This window comes from Phaethon aethereus (assembly GCF_964289735.1).
Source record: "Phaethon aethereus genome assembly, chromosome: 15".
In the NCBI taxonomy this organism is placed as follows: Eukaryota; Metazoa; Chordata; class Aves; order Phaethontiformes; family Phaethontidae; genus Phaethon; species Phaethon aethereus.
This window is the reverse complement of record NC_138591.1, coordinates 13,876,050-13,898,561: the sequence shown is the minus strand read 5'-3', so window position 1 is coordinate 13,898,561 and position 22,512 is coordinate 13,876,050.

Below are 22,512 nucleotides of genomic sequence, written 5' to 3'. Positions count from 1 at the left end.
ATATAGAATATCATTACAAGCACACACAGATCATATTTTGCTTGAACTAATTCCTCCTGCTATTTTGATATCAAACATAACCCATGCCAGTTTTACATCTCAAATATATTTGGTATTTCAAAAAATAATTAATAGTGTCAGTTTTATTAATGTGTTAAAATATGAATTAAAAACATGACAAATCAACGGGAAACAGCAGTCTGTTTTAATGAATATTTCATACTGTACATCAATAAATCATAGATCAAAGGGAATGAAGCACTCTCTGCAATATTTCTTTTCTGTCAATGTGGGGTTACTAAAAGTTTTACAAGTTGTTTTGGCACTTACTTAGTTGTGCATTTGAATTAACATTTTAGGAAGGAAATAAAAAAAGTTATAGCTTTGAATCCCAGAAGACTGTGGTGTTCAAAACAGATTGTCCTGTTCTCTCTCTTTATCATTTCATTGCTTTAAAAGTCTGTGGTTGACCATATAATTGCAGGTCTGTGTTGTGCGCACAGGTATCTTGCTGTTCTGCCTTCCCGCACCAGACTGTTCCCAAGCTTATCAAACATGCACTAGCAGAAGGTGAAAATGTTCCTAACAAAGCATCTTGACCTCGTGTCCAGCTTTATGGCTGCTTTGCTGCACGTGACTTTGGTTCTCTTTCTGATGGCTCTGTCTTCCCAGAGTACAGGTGGATTTGCATTTAAGGGCTTAAACATGAAGCCCTGTCTTCATCGATTGTGTGTGCATATGTTTAGCCCCTACAGATCCTTTAATGATGTATGTTATAGAAAAAGAAAACTTTAGCACCTTTTTTACAGCTGAAGCAGGAATCAGAACTGCATAGGAAGTAGAAGATTCAGATACTCAGTACCTCTCCAAAGCTTTCAATTCAGTGATTGATTAGTCCTAGGGACTGGAGATGGGGATATGGACAAGACAGCTTCTCTGGAGGAAGCTTCTCATTCAGAATCTCAGGTTTTCTCTAAGCATACAGTTAAACTCTATCTTTTAGGCTACAGAAATGACCTTCAAAACAGGAACTGAACTGACATCTGCAGCAATGTATGCCTGAGTTTGTGTAAATGATGACTGCAGTGGACTAACTTGCTTTGTTTATTCTTCAAGACCTTAAGCTTGATCGAGTTCTGGTAATATCAGTGCAGTTGTCAGACTCAGCTGTCTACATTTTAAGCAAGAAATTCCTGACATCCCAAAGATCTCATCAGTGTATTAGAAGCAGCATCTAAATTTGCCTGAGTGGACAGATTCAGTTCATGAATCATACTTGAAGTTTATGCTTCTATCCATTTTAACCAATTATCCCCTTCAACAAGCATTGGATTGACTCCACCTGAGGTTACTTGGTCAGTCTCTGATCCTCTGAATCAGTTCATGGGCCCAAAGACAATTTATTATCAGAAACACATCGTGGGTGACAGTTCACAATCAAGACATACTAAATGTTGTAAAAGGGCAAGCATATAAGGGAATGCAGTAGGCTAGGGATCAGGGCTTTTTACAAATGTGTTCATGCTTTCCTATCTATGAAGCTTTGGATCAGTTAGCCATCAGCAGCACAGGAAATTTTCACCAGTGAAGTTTTACTGTGTCTACTTCTGTGGTCACATCTCCTTCCAGAGTAGTCAACAAGCTTGTCTGTATGATACTTTCTAGCCAGAAGGATGGATATACAGCTATCATTGGATATGAAACCTGGAAAGGGGCAATAAATTGCAAACAATTTGCCATTTAAAGTAAAAAAAAAAAAAAAAAAAAAAAAAAGAGTGGGGGAAGCAAGACCATTAAAAAACAGACTTCTGTCCAAATGTTCCTTGCAGCACCAAAGGGCACAGATCCTGACATTCCTCGTTCTGTGGGCACCCAGCTGCAGAGTCCATCATCCAGCCCATGCAGAAGCAGGGGTTTGCACTAACATCAGCCTTTTGCTCTTGTTTATTCCGGAAATGCTGTACCTGCAATTAGCCCCGCCAAGCATGTTTCCAAGGTGACTTTTGGAAAAGGTACTATTAAAAATACTCTCCATTCTAGGAAGTTGAGATACTTGTGCTTTTCTGGACCAAGGTGTTTACTTATCAGTTTGGCTGATAAAATACCTTCATTTTCAAGGGTGTATTTATTTGTAAACCCCGTGTTTCTAAGTGGGCACTGGGCAATCCATCAGATACACTACAGAACAACAAATTTTAAAATTTGAGCAAACTACATTCCCACCAATAAAAAACTTCCCTTTTGTCTGTGGGAACAGACTAGGTAAGAATTATCTGAGTGAAATATTTGCAGCAAACAATTCTTTTCCAGTTTAACAAACTTCTGTTTTCATGAGTTGCCTGCAAGCAGGCCATGACATTCACGTATTGAATGTAGCTTTTAGACACAGAGAAAATATGATTTAGTTGTAGCAGATGTGAATCCTTCCAGGAAAGAAACAGAGGTACAAACAGGCCTATGGCAGTGCCCCCATTTATCTTTTTCACAAAGGTGTTGTTGCTTATGCACAGGTTTATAATGTTTTTTGCCGTGTAATTTTACCTAGAACTTGATGTACTGTTCATTCATACTGCTTTGCTTAACCCAAAGCAGCCAATAAACAGGATTAAGGCCTCCAAATTTATGAGATCATTACAATTTTCCTTTTCTCACTGTAGTTAGTATTCAGGGTTCAGTTCCATGTCTTCTTTTCTGCAACGCTGAGAACTAGAAATCTGTGGGGTCTTTCTCTTTTTTAAAATGCAAGCTGGCCTTCTCACACAATTAAATGAATCCAGTACTGACTTAACAACGACACATATAAGAATAGAAATAATTGATCAGGCTAGTAAGCTCATAGTTTTCTCATATAGAGTCAAATATTAGAAGTGAACCTCATTCTTGTTCATAGATTCAGTGGTAAAATTATATATAAACATGGTTCTGTCTGAAAGACCCAAGGGTAAAGTTTGTCTCTTTGATCTACTGTAGCTCTCAATTAAAAGAAATGACTGGCCTTTCCAAAGAAGCCAGCTAGCTGCCTTCTGTCAAGTCCTCCATTTTTCATTTTCTTCTTTCTACAAGAGGCAAGTACGATGTTTGCATAGTGCCATAGGATAAAAGGAGTACAGGCTGAAGTTGCCCATTCCACTGCAGTTGATAGTAACTGCTCTTGCTTCATATCACTGATTCAAGTAACAAAAACCTGATTTAACTCAGAGTGGCTCAGAGACTTGGTGCTATACACACACAAAACCCCAAACTGAGAATCACATGTGATACCCCTTTATCAAGATCATATTTCTGGAACAAGAACAAATGCAATTTTCTTCAGTGAATTGTTTAAATCCATGGCAAAAATGGAGTTTCCCAGCGAATCTGACACGGGAAAATGCTGGCCAGGTTTAGTGCATTTTTTTGTTTTTATAGCAGCGTTGATGAAAATCCCCAACTATTGGAAATCGTCTTTTTAGTAGAGTAAAATTTAGGAAACCTGACAAATGACAAGTAGACCTATGAGCAGAGGAGTTTTGCAAGAAGAGTATCAGAAGCTGACACTGTCAGTACCGCACCTGAGGACTCCTCACGTCAACTTCAGACACGTAGTGATACGCCCTGAATGCCCTCCGTAGCCCGGGGATGAGCCGCACGGTGGACAGAAATAAGGTGTAAGAAAGCTTTAAACAGAGATAAAGCTCTTCAGTGTAAACCATGCAAAGTTTGTTATGGTTCAGTGAAATGTTAACTGATGAGAGAGAATGGCACCAGCATCTCCACATGTAATGACAATATCTCCTTGTTAGCGGCTCACCAGGTATGGAAACACAGAAGTATCCTCCTGTGGGTGCTCGCTGTCTTGGAGGAGAGGCTTTGCCCAGTGGGTTCAGACCACTCCTGTTTGAGTACCCTAATGCTCTGCACCACAGGTGGAGGTGAACAAGCTCTGCTTCTCCTCGGTGTCACCCAGCAGCCACTGGCCCAGCTACCTTGCTGTACTTCCTCAAGCTCAGGTCAGTGCCACAATGATCCCAGAGCTTCTGACTCACATCCCCAGAAACTGGGGCATATCAAAGATGGCAATAAATTTCCTATAATTCACCAAGTAAATATTCCCATGAAGCATATTTATCTGTGTTATACGAGCAGCCCCCCCCCCTTTTTTTTAATAGAAAATAGAAGATTACACACATTCAATTAGTTAAAGATGCAAGGCTATTTAGAGTAATTAGCTACCAATAATTAAGTAGCATGCTCAGGGATAGAAATGGAGACAGAAGTCATTCAGTGTATAACTGCTGAGTGACGTGATTTTTCTGTACTCCACTGATGTTCCACAAGAACAATAAACCCCCAGATCTCTGCACTGGGCAAAGAGGAGTTTAAGTCTAAAAATGATTATACTAATGCCAGAAGAGGTTACAGGAGGTCTTTGAGGGTGTAGGTAATGGGGTCCCTCCTTTTTTCCTCACCTCAGGGACCAGGTCACGGTACTGTATTCTGCCCCATTCTCCCCTCTCCTCTGGGAGAGTCTCTGTGTAATCCCAGCTAGCAGGACAAAAAAGCCAACCAGAAAGGGAAAAAGCAACCTCAGTCACTGAAGACAGAACTGGAATGCCAGAATGTGCAGAGAGTAATCTGAAACTAATACCAATTGCTTCCCATCGTGTTCAGTGTATTTGACATAATTACCTTAAGAACAGTCTAAATGTTATATTGTTAAAGCTGCCAGATGGAAGACAGGCTCTGCTGACAGCAAGCACGTCGGACAACAATATTGAAGAGATTTCTGAGAAGTTTTAATTAATCTTTCTCTCTTTTTTTTCATATAATTGACATTACTTTGGTCTCATTTCTTCCGTGGAACCCAAGCACTTGGCTCCTGGTTACAGAACTTTAATGGATAAAGGTTTCCCTGAAGAGAAATAATAAAAGTGGAGGCTCTCAGCTCATATGAAAGCTACTGCGGGGTTACCTTAAAGAAAAGATGGTTTCCTCCACTATGTGAAGCAAAACTTCATATATCAATGCTGACATAAGATGGTGCTAAATGTTTTTTTTTTTTTTCCCAAGCATTTATCTTCCCTGGCTGAGACCCATTATTTTATTGCACTGCTTGGAAACCACCACACTGCATGACACAACCATGTTTTTAATTAGTCTGAAAAGTTCTAATTGGGAAACAAAGGGAGCTATCTTATAGGTTATTATTGCAACCTTTAATTGCCTGACTCAAGAGACCATTAATTATCTTGATGGGGAGATGACACACCTTTCTGAACTAAGACACTCATATTTACAGCACCTTTTGCAGAATACAGTACCTGTTGACTTTCTTCCAGCCTTTCATTAAGGAACTGCTGTGATAGGAATTAACTACAGTAATTCCATTACAAAACCTGCTGTCCAGTGGAATTTTTCTGGAAGATTAGATTTCTGAAAGGGAAAAAGGCCATTTAAACTAAGCATTTCCTCAAGGCCCAAAGTAAATAACCGATAAAGAAGGTCAGAATGAATTTAGAAGTCTTAAAGGTCTGCTGTACACTTGCATGCAGTATACGAAAAATAAACAGTGCAGCTTTCCAGTACAGTGATTTTTATTGTTTTAAATGTTTCACATTTCAGTTTAGGGAGAGATGAGAAACGCAGAGGACAGAATCTGATCAAAATTATTTTACTTAGAGGAAGAGCAGCATTTTAAGCAGACATTTCAAGGTTGAAGTTATACTGGTAGCAGCTGCTTGGGATGAACACCAGAAGAAAACAATTGTGAAACCCATTGGGGCAGAAAGGCAGAGAGAAATCCAATGACCTAGGGTTCAGTTCATGCCACAGTGCATTCAGCATGCCTAGGGAAGGCACAGAGCACAGGGTCTGGGTATACGTTCTGTCTATTATCAGCTGAGCAGTGTACTGGTACCCAGCGTCTGTCTGCAGTGGGTGGCATTCGTTGCCTGCTTTCATCTGCTGTTTTACAACTGAGATGCTTTCAGGACTTGGTCATTTTTAGTAGGTCTATAACTGAGTCTGTATTGAGTAAACTTGTTGTGAGACTTGACTTTATATTGTCTTACTGGAAATTCTGAAGATTGCTTTAAACTGTGTTAATATAGTTGCTATTGTGTTTTTTTTTTTCCTGGACGTCAGCAGTATCTACTCTATTCCTGTGAAAGGAAATTAAAATATTCCCTGGGCTACCACAGGCTAACTAGATACTGAGTTTATTTTAAAAATACAGCTAGGTGACCTCTTTTTATGACCAGGAGCAGGTGGACAAGCGGTGGCTAGAGCTTTGATCCCATACAAACCTGCTTCCCTACCAAGCTTCAGCTAATACAGCTCAGTGGGAGACAGTATTACACTCCTGCTACTGGGGCTGGAGTAACGAGGAAGGAAAGGGTTATCTCTGAGTCTTGGTACCTCACAGGTGATTCACAGGGAGTTGCTCAGAGATGGAGCTAACACCACAATTTAAGTTATTGTGCCTTTCCTGTACTCAACAAAAGAGGTAAAGCTAATTGAAGCAAGCTGAATATATACCGTATCTCAACAAGAGTGTACATGTGCATGTATGTCCATACCAAAACTCACAGAAATGTATTCCCCTCCCTGTGTGTGCTCTGTCTTACTGAACAACAAGCTGGGAAACAGAGTTTTAACATGTGCTGTCATTTGGGGAAATCTTTCCACAACTACAGAAGTTGTTACACTGCATCTGCAGTAGCTACAGTCATTGGAAGCAAAGTGGCTATCAGGGATGCTGGAATGTCGTCTACAGCAGAGCTTTTGCAAATTAAGAGTCTGATGCTGCATACTGATTGAATGCTGCAAACTACTTCCCCCTTCACTGTCCTTTATTTCTTCTTCTCTCAAGTTGCTGTCAGTAGTAATCCATCTTCTAATATACTGAGATGGGGAAAATCTCTCTTCAGGGTTTTTCTGGTTGTTTGTTTGCTTTTCAATTAATCTCAGCTAGGGCTGTGTTCAGCTGATGACATTGGTTTGCTATTCACACGTGCAAAAGTGCAGACTTGCCATGTGCTATATGCAAAATGTGCTGAGGGTAAGGATGCAGACCAGAGGAAAAATTTTTCTAGAGTAGTGGCCATTTAAGCTTGACATCAGCTCCAAAAAGCTACATGTAGCTATGTTATTGCATACTAGTTTTAAAGAGCTGTTCATCTGATGGCGAAAAAATAGTGTTCTGTGGACAATTTCAGCAGTTTAAAAAAGTAATTACTAGCCGATTCTATCTAACAATGGCATGACTCAGGGATCCGCGGTGTCAACTGAGCAGGATGCTTCTTAGTCCACTGCCATGTACAGGGCTACAAATACATTATTTGTAAGGAAGAATTAGTATATGAATTTAACTTAATAAGCTGGACATATAGCATAAATGTGGGGTTTTTTTATTTTGATCTGTTCAGATGCGGTCTAGTTTCCCACCTGGGAGATGAGCTGAATGAGCAAAGCCAGTCTGAATGCCTTAAGCTTCTGGGAAATTTTCTCTCTTTGAGAACAGTGGCAGCTTCACATCTTCATGTCATTGAAAATGTCACTGGGAATATGCCAGTTTAATTCATTGTACTGGAAATACAGCTGTTGTTTCAGGATTTAGTTAAATACTGGAGTCCTGTAAAAAATTCTTTGGAACCCAAATAAATTGAAGAAAATGTAACTTGGTTTATAATAATCCTAATACTAAATTTTAATACATTCTTCAGAAATTCTATTTAATTTGTCTCATCTAACTTAGTTTTATTAACTGCCTCTTAAATGTTTAATCTGGAGGGGTGCAAATAAGAAGAGAGCACACAATGAAGACGTAAGCATGACTGGATTTGCTGATTTTGTATGCGTGTCAGTGCTGTAGGAAGTGCAGCACGCTGGACTGCAGTAGCACTGTGTAATTACTTATTAAACTACAAACTTTAAGCACATGCTGAACCACTTTTAATGGTAACAAGCATTAAACATATGAATTAATGCAAACTCAGCTCCAAAGCTTGGTGTCTCCAAGAAGACAGAAAAAATGCATGAAAAGATGTAGGTATCAGTTGAAGAGTTTCAGCTGTGTGTAACTGACAGACCAGATTGTCTTCTGCTTCCCCCGGCCACTGTTGCTGATGCTGGAGAACTGAATCTAGATCTAGGCTGTTCTGGGCAAAGAGGAAGCCATAATCATGCAGGGACTTCTTAGGCCTGATGGGCATTGTGACAAAAATTCAAAAGCCTTGAACGTTCTGCCTTTTGCCCTCTCTTTCTTTTCTGGGTTTTATTGTGATGGTTCTATATTTATTTGGAGGGGTTTTTTACTATATAAAAACCTTTTGCATGAATAGAGCTATTCCTTGTACTTTAATATATCAGGAATTGAAAATATCACCTAAAACTCTTCCCAAAATATGGGGGTTTTCCCTTAGTAAGTAATTTTGGTTGTTGCTACAGATACATTATAGAAATAGCAATTACTATTCTTAATCAATGGTGAGAGAGAGGAAGGATCATGAAGGAGACTCTCACTTAGCTGTAGTAGGATGTAGTTTAGGGTTAGAACCACATTGCTGAAAAACATCCTCACCTCTCATTCCTACTTGTGCTTGCCAGTAGTTAATTGGTTCTTACGTAAAGACCAATGAAGCCAATGGAAACATTCTCCCAATGGTATTTGGCCACAAATAAGTTTGTGGACCTGGACTTTCAGGTACCAAAGCTAGATGAGGAAAAATTATCTGGTTTTTATTTTCTTCAGGTTTCAGAATTTAGATGCCTTTTTTTGGAAGTGTTTGGAGGTAAGAAGGCACATGAGCAACTGTGCTCTAAGACCATGAGGATCCTGCTGTCTTTGATAGGGTTCCTTGCTCACCTGAAACTAAGAGCTTTACTAGGTCCAGGGAAAATGTGAATGACTCATAAAAAACTGCTCTGAGAAGGCGATAGGCTCATGGCTCTACAAAGCATCAAAGCAAAATCACAATTTTATGTGAGAAGATGGTGCTTACAGTCATGGTATGAGCACTTGCAACCGAAAGAGAAAACAGCCCATTTTGGTTTTCTGTACCTTTTCTTCCGCACCCTCCCCCTTCATTTTTTACATTAGCAATGGTTGCTGATTATTTGATTATCCTCCATGTGTTTATCAGGAAAGATAAAACTCACCAATAGGAAGTTAAAGCCTCCTGAGACTAAAATCCCGAACATTTAATATAGTAGAATTGAATTATATGTAGGATGATCTTAGGCACTGAATCTTATGAAGTTTATGAAATTGCTGTGCAGAGCTTCATAAAGAAGCGTGAAGGGTGAAAAAATACCCATAAGCAGCACCCAAAACTAGTTCAATGTAAGATGAGACCTTCACCATTTTGAACCATTTAATTCCTAGCTGTGATACACCACCACTGCTTTCTCCTAATGGCTGAAAGTGGACGCCAGGTTTCAAGCATCCTTACCGCCAGGAGGGGCTCATGGTCCTAAGCCAGCCAAAATGGTGAGGTTTATTGTGTTTGTACCTAAACTAGGTTTTCAACTGGATTTTAAGTAATCATCCTCAAAGGAAGGACTCTACAACAGACAGATTGAAGGGAAACACAGCCTAAGTTTTATCTGTATTTTTAATTAATAAAAGAAAGCCCGAAGGCAAGGCGAAATGATTTGGGACACTCAGCCAGCTTGATGCATTCTGTTAAATGTCTATGCACCCATTCATAGAATGAAATAATTTGGCTGAGATTATTAAGTGACTGCTTTGTGCTCTGGGTGGTGGTGAAACTCACTTATTTCCCAAGTTAGCACTGGAATATGCCTCCACTGGGTTTGTCACTAGCTTTTTTTCTCATTCCAAAAAGATGGGTAATGCAGTTATCCTGACACATTGGAATACTGACAAGCAACGTCAAATCTCATGATAGCATATAATGACTCTCATTTTCAAACAAGAAAGAGAAATGGGTGTTATTGCAAAATGTTGTTAGATTTTGTATTAAATCTTGCATAGTAACAGTATAATTATAATGTGTCATCTCTGGCTCAGTAATTTGACAATTCAGTTCTTTTGGGGGGGGCAGATGGCCTATAACATACCATATTTTTATAATTAGTTTATTCTCTGCAAGCTCAGTATGTAATTACTCCCTCATTCATTACTAGTTTCTTTGAAATCCTCCTTTTTAAGAACTAATAAATCCTCTAACACAAGTGAAGCTTAAATCTTTCTTTGTACTGTTCTCTCTAAGGAACTTTTATTTTTCATACTAAACATCCTGGTCATTTCACACTTCAGATTACTTTTAAATACATCTACAACATTACCCTCTGTATAACACTTGCCCACCTTTCTTGTTTACCCCTTTTTCATTTAAAGAATGATGGACTTATTCCTACCTGAGAAACATGCGATTTTAAGATGAGGTTTTGTTGCCAGGATGGTTAGGTACATAAATAATCAGAGTCTAAAATGCAAAGAGCTATAGGTAGATATATAGGTACAGAGAGTATGCTACCTTCCAGTATATGATGTGTGAGTGCTGTAGCTCACAGTGCCTGTACAGCAGGCATCTGTATAGATAAAAAAACTCACGTGATTTTTTTTTTTGTTTGGATTTGAATCCCTGCTGCAGCATTTAGTGTTTTAAATTGTCTTAGGTAGTGACATAATCTTCTGACGATAAAGTTTCTTTCCAAATCCAGAGCCTCCTATGTAGCTGCAGGTGCTTCAAGCTATCTCCACCACTCATTTGAGCCCAGCTTAAAACTCTTGCTATGAGCTTTACTCCCCAGGAACAAGCCTTCCATTGTGGTACTTATCTGGGTATTGCCTGTGGCCTGATGCTGCCAGTCATTCCCATATTGAAAGCACAGGCTCAGATTTTCAGTTTGCCCTCTAAATAAATTGACTCTTTAAAAAAGAACCAAACCCACAAACAAACTGCTGGAGAATTCTGGCTTTTTCTACCTCTTTTTTCTCTTAGGTAAGGTTGCGTTCTGTCTATTTTCAGAATAACACTGTTATCTTAGATGTAAACCATATTGTGGAGGCTGAGATTTTCAAAGCAGCTTAAAAGATTTAGAGACATTTTCCATTCAAATTAAGGATCTCTCTTTCAAAATCCTTTTGAGCAGTATGTCTCTGTGTTTTTTGTAGTTTTCTTTAACCAGTGTTTCACTTCAGTTGCTTAGAAATTCTTTGTTCTGCCGCTTAATGTTTCCCAAAAGGAGGAAAAGGAAAAGTAGTAGGAGAAGGGAAGTGCTGTGCATTGCATTTGCTGTTTGTAGCATCTCACTGGCTGAGCAGTACTGCTCAGAAGTCCTTTAAAATCCTCCCTGCCCCACGCGAAGCTGACTTCAGGTGTTCCCCTGCACCTAAGCGCATGGGAGAGTGAAAAAAGTTCCCAAGATTTAGGGTGGCAGCTTCATCTCCTGCTGCCTAATTTAGTTACTGTCATTATCAGCTGTTCTTCTGGCTCTTTCTTAATCCCTTTCCTGCCTGAAATAGGATACTAATTCATGGCACACTGTGCTACACGGGGCTCCTTGCTGCATCACACCTGTTGATGTTTACGTGCCAAAGCATCTTTCGCCACTGCCATGGCAAGGAAGGTATGACTGCAACCAAGCGTGCAAACAGGACGGGTTCATCTCGGATCCCCAGGAAGTCGCAGCCGGAGCTTGCTGCCTTGCTTGGTACCAAAGAGCAGTGCTCGCAGGCACTGGGACGGGAACGCCCTCAAACATGCCGAGGCAAGGTGGGGGTGTGTACAAGTTGTTTGCATGCCTTAAGAGCCAAAGGCATAGCACTCCTTTTGACCCTTTTAAAACAATGTGTTTTCTACGCTTTCCCGTAGTGCAAGGCAAGAAATGAGGTGTTACTTTTCCACACGAGCCTTGTTTTCTGCTCTGCCTGTACAATACATGTTCTGGGGAAATGTCCTCTGCTCCAGAACTGATGGCTGTATGGGGAATTTGCTGCAAATGTTCGATCTGTACGAAATGACTGGTGGTGGGCAGTAAGACATTACACATTCAGGGTTTTTTAGGTCAGAGTAGGCTTACTATATTATATCAGGGGCCTGTTTGGTTCAGAAATAATGTCTGTGACACCAGCCCATACTAACTTGAAAGAGACTCTATAGAAACCATTTTGGAAAAACCTGCACACAAAAGAAAACATTTTACATTTGCTAGAAATTGTTTGTGCTACAGAGCTTGAGCCTTGAAGCATCCTAAATTAGTGGGTTTTTTCTCTTTTCTGATTTTGGCTGTTAGTGTAAGCACTAGCATTTCAATTCTATATATCTTTTAATGTTACTTATGTAGGTGTTCAATGTTTTTTTAAGATGCATCCACTTTTAATATTAATGAATGTTGCTGCAGTGGGTATCTGACACCAGCTGAAATCTTAGTCTGAACGATTTTGTCTTCCTTTAAGTTCAAAGAGTGCCTTTATTTCCACAGGGCGCATACCAGAAGTGATGCACCTGCCGATGATACTGTGCCGACACAGCCCACCCTTTGCAACTGGACGGAAAACACCGCTATGAAAAAAAGAATGTGAGTGTAACTGTTGTGTGCGTGGATCCAGTACATAAATACACAAACCACCTAGAAGGACTCTATCCAAAACTGATCATGCTAGATGGAAAGATGGCCATCAGTCAGATTAAACAGCTACTAGGGAATTATAAAATCAAAAAAGAAAGAAAAAAAAAAAACAAAAGGAGCAGTGATGGGCCATGTAGCACCAAGTCAGCAAGAATGAGTGCCTGTTCCAGGGCACCACCACCCAAAAATCTCCACCAATGCATTTCATTTCTTGATACATGAAGAGTCCCCAGTGTAGTCTGTAATCTGGCAGTTTGTCTGGGTGGGTACTGTTCTGCAGAAGTGGCAGTATAAACCTCTTCAAGAAACAACCTTTTCGATCCCGTTGAGTCACAAATAACTCTTCAGGAGCTATTTTTCTTATGCACTGTTTCTTGTAAAGCAGATAGGAAAGGCACCCGGTGAAATGATCAGGCAATGTAATTGAGACAGTCAAAGCTTTTAAATTTGCCTAAATGAGGTAAAAGCCAAAGTTCCCTACCTCAACATGAGCTCAGCCCTGCCTGTGATATCCCAGACACTCATCTGAGCTTTTCTGGAGTATCTGTGCTGCATCTTCAGTGACAGCCTAGGCAGTCCCCTCCAGACAGGAATTTTCGCCCATAAGTAAACTTGACTACCTCTGCTGTAATTTAAAATGATGTACCCTTTTATTTGGTTGCTTTCTGTATCCTGTTTAGTGAATACCTACTGCACTAAATGCACGTCTGTAATTGTATCTAGGAGCTTTAAAAAACTGTATTTTTATTATGAACCCATTATAAACCCTGCATTAAAACATCATTTTTTTTGCTTTGACATTCCAGTTTCAGACCATTTCCTCCCAAATTGTAAACATGTAGCTCCATGAGCAGTGCAACTAATGAAGCCTGCTTTTCAATAGATTTATATCTTGTTGGCTGGATTCCCTGGTGTCCAAGATCATGTAAGCTCCTTCTCAAATTTTTATTGCATTTAGGGTTGGCCGCTCTCCTTTCTGCCCACCCTCTATGCCTTCCCCATGTGTATGAACTCTTTGTGTAAATGGTGTGTCATGCTATAGTTCTCCCCTCAGCAAGATCTCTTTCCTCAGTGAAGTTTCCTTGCAGATCGAGTAGACTTGATTTGGTAACAATACGCCTCTCAAATATGGATCAGATCAGTCAATAGGTGGGGAAGGTATTAGGAACAAATGAACAAGCACAGTGTAGCTATAAGGAACCAGAATAAAAATACAGCATCTTTCCCTTCTCTGCTTTTTTTTTCCCCTTAGTTCCAAATTTGTTCCAAATCTTTGCCTCCCCAATCATGGTTTGGGCGTGTCTCACATGCAGTAGGAGTTAAAATGCACAGAAGATGACAGCAATGCCATTGCAGGGAGAAATGTACCAGCCTTGGCCCTTTTTGAAAACTGAATTCAATAATTTATTGATAAAATGCCCTTGACAGTTAATTTGCTTCAGTATTTGGCTTCTTCAGTGCAGTGTAATGTGGTGTTGGATATTGGAAGGAGAAAGAGATATAATGGAACACACTTTCTTTTTCTTACTAGACTGCACATAGGAAGAGGGTTCTTTTATTTTTTTTCTTTCGCTATGTTAAAGCTTTCCTAAAAGCTGCCAAATTTATTGTCAGTATCTGTTTTAAAAGCCTTATGAAACACAGACAGCTCCTTAAGTTCCTTTCAAATTAATTGTGTTCTTGGAAAGTTAGCTTTTTGTGTCTTTTTTAGCATTTTCAGGAAGGAAAAGCTGAAAATCAAACAGGAATTTGGGTGCTCACTTGTTCTCTGTGCTTTTAATGGTTACCTCCAACTGTAATCAACAATGAGACAGTGGATTCAGTGAAATTTATTTCAGCAAATACCTTGCAAAAATACCATGTATTATTAAATGGAACTTGTTTCTTTCTGTTCAAAGTTCAGCAGATCAAGATTTTTCTCTCATCAGGTCCCTTGCTAAAAAGGACAAAGTGATTTGAGGTGTAGCAACCTCCATTAGCAGGAAGGTATAGATAACCTATCTATAAAGAAAGCCTCATCTTAATTGGTATCCATTAGCACTCAATCCAAAGCTTACAGAAGTCAATAGAAACTCTTGCAATAATTCACGTTGGCTTTGTGCCCACAGTCCACTCATAGGCTTTTTCTGAGTGGTCTTATTTATTGTTGTAGATGTTCTGGTCCAGAGAAATGATCGATCCTTTTCTGAAACCTGCTAAGCTAAATTACATCTACCTGTTCCTTACATACTGCTTAAAAAACAGGGTTACGGAACGTTTCTATATCATCTTTGATCTCTAAAATTGAACTGACAGCCTCTTGGCCATAATCACACTCATGAGATTTCTGATACTTCTAGCCTTTTACCTAGATGGGAGAAACTGCAGTTTGCTTTCTTGTCCATCTCTGTAAGAATTTAGCTGTGTAACATTTAGACCAAATCTTGGAGAAAATTCTGTTGGAATTTAGCATAGATATGTGAAAGGGGTTTTAACTTGTCTGTATCAGTTTGTTCAATTCATTCAGGCATCCCTAACTGCTATAAAATAAATATTGCTTTGTGATCTTCTCAATAAGCCTTGAGATCATATTTAGTTTTTGTACATGAGACAAACCAACACATGAGGGAGTTGGTATGTATGAAAATGATACATAATTTGCAGTCTTTCCTTAGCAATTGCTAATAGCCATATACATATAACCTTTACTGAGGTGCTATATTTCCACTCCAAAGGGAAGGTCTGCTGTCATCTCTGATACTTGTGAAAATGGAGTGTATGATCTTTACACCCTCATTTACTCCATCCTCTCTAAGTAGAAGAAGAGTATTTTTACATAAGAGCACATTGACAAAGAATTGGACTTTTGGGATTCCTTGCAGCACATAACCTGAAGTCCATGACCAGACATTAGATCCAAAGATGGTCTTTACAGCATTTTCTGGAGTAAGGAATAGTACAATACCAAGTATTGTAACACAGAGAAACTTTACTGCCATTCCTTTGGCAACAGACTATTGCACTGGCTTATAGGTCCTGAAAGTTTGTCTAATGCCTTGTGCTAACAAGGTAGTGGGGAAAACACACAGGAAAGCATGGCTAATCTGTTTCTAAAGAAATATGGGAGAGAGGATAGTATATGCTACAAGAATCTCTGGTTTGAATAAACGAAAAAGCATTCCATAGCTACGTTCCTTAAAATACATTTTGGGAGAGAAGTTTGACAAATAGTGTGGTTTAAAAAAGGAGTAAAGCCAAGACAGATTGTCGGTGGGGTAAACCGGCTGAGGGAAATAAAAGTAACTACCCTAATGAGCCAGGATTTTAGCCCATTGTTTTTATTAGCCTTCTCTGAGACTGGTTTTAAAAGGGGAAAATCTTCTGTAGCACCTGCATGCCTCTCTGCTATTGCTCACCATGTGCCTAGGCAAGAAGTTATGTCACTTCCATTCCTAACTTTTTTGATACGGGCTTTTCTTTCTTTCTTTCAACTCTTTCAAGTTTAGACTGCTGTTTGTTCCCCTGGCTCCACAGCAGCATTGGCTTCCTCACAGCCAGAGCCAGACAAAAGCTGCCACGGAGCAGAGCAGACAACATATTGAGTAGTGGAGCTGCTTCCTTCTGAAGAGATGGACCTCATCCATAATTCATAGTTGCCTTTTCCTCCATGCCTTCATCTGCCAGTCCAAACAAGACGGTGCAACTACCCTGCATCTCCAATAGCAAACAGCAGTTGGTGGTGTTGGCCAATTATTTGCACTGCCCCAAAGGAAACTGGGAAAATCATCTTTGGAAGCACACAGATTTTGCTTCCTGTCACCAGGAAGGTTACTTTCTTTAGTTTCAGAAGGCTTTGGTGGATCAATTCTTTTGCATGGGAAAATAGATTAGAAACATGCCGTCAGGTACACTGTGCGCAAGATAGACAGATGGAGACAGTAGTATCTATCAGCTACAGGGAATTGTCAGAGGGGCACAACTCATCGCACTGGTTCTTAGAGGGCTTAATTTGCTGCTGGTAAATAATCTATTTTTTATTACCTCACATCCCCAGATTGTCAACATTCTCAGCTTTTTGCCACAGCTAATTAGACAGGCAAAAGCCTTATAGCCTAAAGAACAAGTCTGAGCTAAGCACCTGCCAAAATATCTGACTCTTTTTTAAGAACTGGAATGTCAAAGAGTGAAGGGGCTGCAGATCACATTTAAACGCTTTGAGCGTCAATAAGATGATTAGACCCATGAGGCAAACGTTCAGAATTTCCTTTAGACTCACCACGGAGAGAAAGCAAGATAAAACTCTGATAGAAAAAAACTACTGTGCAATGGTACCAAAGCTAATTATTCTGCTGAACTCTTGGAGAAATCTTGCAGGCATGTGTTGACATCATGCTCTGTGTGGCCACTTCTGTTCAGGAAAGCAATATTTAATTCCATACTTGAATGAAGTCCCTTTGTGTAAAGTATAGCTTTTGAAAAGGAATTTGAACCAAAACAAAGAATGACCTTGCTGTTAGCCAGACATGCAGATTTGGCAGGGAGCAGGGGGGTTTATATTTTTTTATGGAGTTTTTTGTTTGTTTTCCCCATCCATTATTTAAAAATCCTATTTTTCAAACAATGAAGATGAGTTTTTCCACAGACCTCTGCACCGAGGACAAAAGGCACCGAGTGATGCCCCTGCATCAGGCACATCATGATTAAGGTAGGAGCGCAAATAGTAGCAAAGGTATCCTTGCAGTCTCTGTGTACCCTCAAGGGGCAGACTAGCAGTGTTAACATCTGTGTCTCTGTGCCCCACTTTCTCGGTGTGCCTGCCTGAGCCTGGATTTCACACAGAGTAGTGACTGCAGCCTACGCTGCCTGCAGCACATTGTGGTTTTCCACACTGAAGGAACAACTTGTTCTTCAAGACCAGGAGAAGCTATAGTGTATCTATAAAGCTGATGAGTTATACAGTATTCATATATTTGGAGGAAGAGATGGTGGTTGAGATACTGGAGAGTAAAAACGGCTGCCAGCTTCTCCAGACCCGAATGGTAATTCAGCTTAGTGGGACTGTCACTACTTAAATAGGGTGGTGCAATCAAGCTGTTGACTACCTTTGACTTTCCATGGTTGCCAGCCCTAGCACCTGTTTGTGCCTCTGAAAGTTATCCCAGAATTTCCTGACTTGTGATTTCTCATCAGGGACCCTGCTCTTTCAGTTAAAGTGAATAACCTCCTTTTTCCTTATATTAACTTTTAATGCAATAATTTTTTGGACTTTCATGCTTCTGATATTGCAGAGGTAGAGATGGAATGGAGTTCAAGCAAAGAAAGTTGAGATATATCATCTGCCCACACCGAAGTATAAGCGTTCGCTAGCTAATGCCATATATTGTTTGATGACGTTGATGTTGCTGGAAAAAAAATCTAGGACTGAAAATAGTAGGGATAAAAAATTGGCAGACTGTGTGGTTTCTTTTCCTGATTGAAGACAAGGTGATAAATTTCTTTTGGTTCCATTTTCCAGCATAGTCTTGTTTTATATTGATTTACTGTTCTTAAAAAAAAAACAAAAAAAACAACAAACTCAACTCCAAATAATTTAGGGATGCAAGAGAACCCACTCCACTCTATCAATGGCTTTCTGAGTGGCAAAATTTAAGGTAGTTCTTTCTTGTCCTCAACACTGAAAAGGTTCTCTCTGCTATGTAACTTCGAAAATTTCTATCTTCAGAGACTTGATATATTCTGAAACCAGCAACACCTTGAGAAATGGATTAAACCTTCTCTCTTGAATGAAATAACTCTGCTTCAAGCTCAATCTCAATCAATACAAACCACCATATTATTCACAGAGGAATCACTTATGCAGAGCTTAGGGTTATATCACCCAGACTGTGCATAGGGAAGGATTTTTGACCATATATGTACAGATAATGTTTTATGGTAATGCTATTCTTCTGCCACTGCATAAGAATCTGTCACACAGTATATAATTGGGATTCCACTAGGCATTACAGGCTATCTAAACAGCTTGTTCCATACACAGACTACAAAATCTCCTGTTGAGGAGGGGGAAGTAGGAGAGCAGCTGGGTGGGTGTCTGGCAGCTGACCAAGGTCAACCCAGCACACATGGGTAACTCTCTCTGCATGGTCATGATAGAGAAGTCAAAATGCTGAAATGTTTCTTTTGTTTTCCTAAGTTTAGGGTGGAATCATATTTAGTGCTTTTAGTTATTGTTGTTTACCTGAATTTTCAAAATTCAAGTTCTCTGTTTCCCCCCTTTCTATTACAAGGAAATGAGTGAATTCTTCTCATTATTCCTTTCTATTTGAGATATTTTGTCGTATTTTGTCTCCTAGGCAGAAACATCAGTTAGCAAGTGGCAGAACTCTATAGCCATGGTTTGTTTTCATGGTTTTGCCATCTGAAGTTTATACTTCTGCTGAGAAAGCTGTGCAGATTCCCAGAGCAATGATGTAAAAATGAAGGTGAGCAGTGGACAGACTAAACTAAAATTGGACATTGTGTTGTATGCCCATAGCAGACAAAGGAAGTTAAAATTACAAAACAAAAGACATTGTGGCCACTCTCAGCTTGCACTTTTCTTAGCTCTGGTTTTAAAAGTCTGGCTAATATCTTTCTCCATTCAAGACAAGGTTTGCTTGAGATTAGGACAATAGTGAGTCAGGCATGGTTTGTCATGCACAAGTGTCAGTCTTTCCTTTGAGAACTACATCATCCACATGGGCAGTTACAGCAAAGGGTGGGAAAGCAATTAGTAGAAACGGAGGCAAGGAGCTGAAGTGGTCTTGCTCTCACTCTCTCTCTTTCACACATGCACACAAACACCCCCCACATACGTAGACGGTCTTTCATCCTTCCTAGTGTCTTTACCATAGACTGCTCTGTCAACATTTTTTTATCTTAATTAAACATTTCACATACCCAGTGAGAGTTTCTGAGGTTGACCATGGCTTGCTGTGTAATTGATGCTGTGCTGCACAGCTTCCCCATGGGTGCTGACGTTTCAGCAGAGGTGTTCCCGTGCTGGCGGGGTGCTTCGATAAAGAGCTCAGATGTGGGGCTGTGTTCATATTACATGCAGGGAGCCAAAGCAACAATTTATACAGTTGTCTCTGATGCACTTCCATCTCTCCTGGCAGTCAGGTTAAGCCATCTCAGAAATCCCAGCCTTGGCAGGGAAATCACTCGGTTTTCTGGTTCCCCTAGCCTGGAAATGCATTCCTTCTCTGCCGAGACTTGAGAGAAATGCATCCATAACCCACTGCTCCTGTTTATAGAAGCAAAGCTTGCTTTACTTTGCTTGAATTTAAACGAAGGTATTTGCACATCCCTGATGAACTTTTTCCACCTGTATTTTTATCCATAATAGACTGTCTCTGTACTAGCAGTGACTGATCAATTGTTTAGGGGTTGTTTGTTTTCAAGGCAACGCGTGGGTGATTCTCGATTCTCTCCTGTGGCAGAGCATGCTGTTATCGATATGTTACTTTCTTTTCACTTGGAATGTAGCTTTCAGAAGGCATGTGAAATAAATGGGTTCTGTTTTAATTCAAGCGATGGTTCGGAAACGTGTCTGGTAAACCAACTTCCAAAGCCCCTTCCCCTTTGGAACTGGCCAGAGCAAGACCTGCACTTGCAAGGTCTGAGTTTGTTTATCTTTTTCTAATTAACAGGAGTTAGTCTTTCAAAGTATCTGCAGCAAATGAAAGCTAAGAGGCTGGGATGAGTGCCCTTTGTGGTCTCAAAAGAAATGTGTTTGCTTTTCAAGGGGAATAGTGAGATTAGAAAGAGGCCTGACTTGGACTGTTGGGTCTCTAAAGCAACATCCATGCTTCAGTGTCTGTGCACCGATGGGGCCAAGAAAGCAGCGCCCACAGAAATGTGTGAGAACAGTGTGTTTCCTCTCCTTTGAGTTTAGCAGAGGCAATGCTGACGAGAGGTACCTGAATGACAGAGCAGATAGAGGCAAAGGCTCAGCCCAGCAGAGATGTTGCCATCAGGGATGCCAGTACCACCCCAGAGCAGCAGTGAGAACACATGCAGGGCTGGAAAAGCAGCTCAGGCTCCAGCATCTTTTCAGTCCTAGGCAGAGTGTGTCTAGAAGTTGTGTCCTGCCACGGACCGGAGATGTGACCTCTGGCCATGCTCTCCATATCTCCTTTTCCCCTTCCACATTTAATTTTTTTGCTTTATCCAGACATAAAGACTAGTCCTCACTCAGTTTGTACCCTTCCTACTGCAGAGGGGTTTCTGTCTCATTTAGTGTCTTTAGGCAGTGCTGAAGTTCAATGAGGAGGAGCAGGGACTCAGCTGGAAATGCCAGTGTGCCTGCCAAACTGTCACCGAGGTGTTTTCAGATGAGGATGTCTGCAGAAATTACACTGAGGCTTGGCGTCACCAGGCAAAGCTACTCTCTTATATCTATTGCTGACTAATACAGACAGCATAGTCTGTTGCCCCATTAAGAAGCAGCAGCTGCACTGCAAAAAAGAGTGGAATTCTTTAGGAGCAATTTTTATTACCAGAAAAGAAACATCTCTCGCATAAAGAGTCAGTCTGTTGCTGCAAACTTAACTAATTTTCTTCATATTTCCTCATCCATTTCACTCTGAAATGGCGCTTTTCCTGCCAGCGGGTGCTGATGGCAGGGACTGATGCCATCACCGCGGAGGTACCTGCCCCGTGCTGTAAGTGAGCATCACAGCGCAGCCCCTCCAGGGGATTTGTCTGTATTGTTGGTGCCTGCAGGGCTGCTGTACACGGGGGATAGCTGGCACGCAGGCACCACATCCTGTCTGCGGCGGTGCTCGGCACATGGAAGGGCCCCTCCAGGCACCGAGCAGCAGTGGCAGGCGGGACTGGGTGCCCTCCAAGTCCGTCAGTCCAAGTCTTCAGGCCGATGGCTCCAGCTGTGCAAGGAGCGGAAGTTATGCATGAGCAACTGCTGAAACTCAGTTCATCTTGGAAAGGGGATTCTGAATAAATGCCATTGTTCACCTCTGTGTTTAGTGTCTTGCGGAAGTTTTTAGTGGGGAGTTTTTTGGTTTTACGTGTAAGAAGAGGGGGTTCCCCCCGCCCATCCACAAGCTCAGCTTGGGATCTCAATGTCAAGCTGTGCTCTTTCTAGCTCACACTTCATTACCGATAATAGTAAGAGTTTTCTGAACGAGAAAAATCCTGAAGCCTTAGCATTTTTACCATGCAAATGTAAGGATCATCATCTCAGTTGTTCTTGCAGACCTAAATCATCCTTGCCTGTGTGGTAACCTACCTCAGTGGCACTAATACAGCTGAGAAAAAAAGAAGCATGAGCCTTTCCTACAGCTGTAATTTCAAGGGCATTGTCTCATCCAGTTCCAGTTTTATGTGTCTCTAACAGTAAGATTTTTCACACCAGAAGTGACCTCTTCATCCTACAGACTTCTAGCTTCTTCCTGTGCGAGTTTTTCCTGATAGTCAATCTGTATTTTACTGTTTTGTTTTGTGGGTTTTTTTTCTTCCTACTTTATCCTTTTGTTCTTAGTTTCTGGATTCCCAGGTTTCCTCGGAGGAACCATCTAGGGTAAAGATACATCTGTTGCCCCTCTTCGCTCTTAGAGCTGAGAAACCTGCTAATACCAGAGTTGCTATGCTTCTGCTCCAGAGGTTTTTGGAGGATCGCTGCAGGGCTGAGGCTATCGTGGGAAATGCCTGGTCCTCTACCTACCCTCTCTTACTAGGCATTGCAGTTACAGCTGGTTTTATTGTCCGATTTGAAAAAGCAGGGAAAGCTTGCTGGTTCAGGGGGAGCGGGGAGTGTTGTTGCTCGTTTGTTTGGGGGATGTTTGAAGTTTGTTTGGACACAGCGATTGGTAAGAACAGGATTACTGTAGATCAAATAAAACCTTGTGGGGTTTCAAGACTTTTTTTTCTTTATTCTTAAGAATATATTAGCCT